Source organism: Cupressus sempervirens, chromosome 7 (assembly GCF_028749045.1).
Source record: "Cupressus sempervirens isolate cs-2001-9-10 chromosome 7, ASM2874904v1, whole genome shotgun sequence".
In the NCBI taxonomy this organism is placed as follows: Eukaryota; Viridiplantae; Streptophyta; class Pinopsida; order Cupressales; family Cupressaceae; genus Cupressus; species Cupressus sempervirens.
The window spans coordinates 799,914,816-799,917,434 of record NC_143124.1 but is presented as its reverse complement, the minus strand read 5'-3'; the positions used below and the strand labels follow the sequence as shown (position 1 = coordinate 799,917,434).

At 35.0% G+C, this 2,619-nt stretch overlaps 1 pseudogene; it reads left to right on the top strand.

Annotated features, from left to right (window-relative positions):
* The first annotated feature begins 258 nt into the window (after positions 1–258).
* On the top strand, positions 259–2,396 carry LOC149549787 (uncharacterized; annotated as a pseudogene).
* The last annotated feature ends 223 nt before the right edge of the window (positions 2,397–2,619 follow it).

Below are 2,619 nucleotides of genomic sequence, written 5' to 3'. Positions count from 1 at the left end.
GATTAACTCTAATTTTAATTTGCCTACCTCAAATTTTAAAAATATTTTTCTTTGATCCTTTCTTACTATTATAGTAGCTTTGATAGCCATTGTTGGTTTGCAAAAATACCTTGCTCAATAGAGACTATGATTTGACATACGACCACAAAAAGTCTTCTATTGATCTGTATACTTTGCATAATTCAGAATTTCAGTTATGGGCTTTTTTATCTGATATCCTACCACACTTGCAAATAATATGATTCATCAAGATTTTCAATGCTGAACATGTCACATATAAGGTGAGGAATCCCTTTATCCTGCTCATGTCTATCAACACAACTTAAAAGAATTTACCAGTTGCAGAAAAATATCATAGCAAAATAGATTCCAAAATTGGTGGGGATTATCTCAAAAACTCTAACGCTAGAGAATATAAGAAGAAAAAATTCCAACTACAACATTAAAGGGCAAGACTTAGCAGAAAATTTGTATAACAAACTAAGGTATATTTTCTCTTCCATTTCTCTTCACCCACAATGGCCTGAACCACTATTTTCATGTTTCTCTAATTTGTACTTAAAACCCTCTTCTTGGGTTTCTAGGGTTTTAGAAATTTTACTAAATTCTTATTCTAATTTTAATTTGGAGACTGCTCTGGAAGAATTGTGTGCCAAAAATTCCCTTAGGCTATCACCACAATTCATTACACATGTACTTCGAACATCAAAAGTTCAAAAATCTCCCAAATTTGCATTTAGGTTTCTCAATTAGACTGGAAAGCAACAGGGTTTTGAGCATGAATTAGCCTCCTATGTTTTTGTGATTGAGTCCTTGGGAGCCATGGAGGATGTGGATAGTATTTGTGTTGTTGCCTCAGCTTTGAAAGCTTAGATATCTGGGAACCCTAAAAATGTAGAAGATATGAGAAATTCTGCAAACCTAGAAAACCATGAGAATAGGGAATTGCCAAAATCTAAATTAAAGCTTTATGCATGCAATATTTTGATGAAGAAATTTGGTAGGACAAGAATGGTAGAGGAAGCATGGGACATTTGGAACGCAATGAAGGAAAATGGGATTCAACCTGATATTTTAACTTGCAACTGTTTAATTGATGCATTGGTGAACAGGAATTGTGTAGATAGGGCTGAGAGAATTTTGGAAATGATGATCAAAGAATCTAGAGTTGGGGTTAGGAATGGACCAGATGTTGTTTCCTATAATATGATTATCAAGGGGGTTTGTAAAGTTGGAAGGATTGAGGCAACCATGGAATATTTGAGACAAATGGAAGTTAATCATTGTTTTCTTGATTAGATTACATATTTAACACTTATGTAGGCCTTTCATGTAGAGGGTAGGTTTGATCAGAATTTGTCACTTCTCAAGGAGATGCCTGACAGAAAGTTAGAAATACCTTCCCATGCATACAATTTAGTGATTTGTGGACTATGTAATGAAGGTAGGCCATACGAGGGAAATAAGCTACTAGGTGATATGTTGAGGAAAGAATGCAAGCCTGATTTGGAAATTTATGCAACCCTCGTTGATTCTTTTTTTAAAGTGGGTGACAAGGAGAATGCCCTGAAACTTTTGGAATAGGTGCAGGAAAGGGGATACAAATTGCACAAGTTTACATGCAACACAGTTGTTAATGGACTTTGTAAAGTTGGTGAAGTGGAATAGGCTTGGGATTTTTTGGAATGGTCTTAGGTGCTTGGTCTTGATGTCAATGCATTTTCTTATAGTGCAATCATTGATGGGTTAAGTAAAGCTAGTAAAATAGAGGAAGCAGAAAAAGTTTTTAAGGCAATGTCTAAGAGGGGATGTGTTAGAGATGTATTTTGCTTCAATGCAACCATTGATGGGCTTTACAAAGATATAGAAATACAGAAGGTTATGAGGATTTTGTGTCACATGGAAAAGAAAGGTTGTGAACCAACAATTTACACCTATACTATATTGATTAATGGGCATTTCAAAGTGTGCAATTCAAAGACAACCTTAAAACTATGGGATGAGATGATTGATAGGGTATTTCCCCAACTGTAGTGTCATTTAGGACCCTTTCAACTGGTCATTGTCTCTTAGGTAATGTGACTAGAGCATGTAGAATATTAGATGAGCTAGCAACAATGGGTGTGGTTCCTAATACAGCGTATACTAATATGATAAAATTCATGCACAAGGCTGGCTGCATGAAATAGGCATGCAAGTTAGCAAATGGAATTATAGATAGGGGTCATGAAGTTCCTGGAAAACTCTGCTATGCATTCATCAATGCACTGCGAAAAGCTAGAAAAGCATACCTGGCCTTAAAAATAGTGCATAGTAGGATTGGCATTGGGTACAATAGGTTAGGAAGAATAAAAAGGAAAATTAAATTTTGAACACTTGTAGAACCTAACAAGTAGATGTGTTGGTCATATTCTCTAGTAGCGAACTAGATGCTTGGTGCAAATCAAAACATTGAAGACAGATTTTGGACAAATTTTTATAGCCATTTTGGAGATTGACATGAGATGCATGCTATTGAATAGTTAAGTTTTTTTAATTAATTTGTAGAAGCAGAATTTTAGGCATTGCATATGGGTTTAGTTTTCTGACTTGATTTCTAGAATTACTAATTTCAATGCA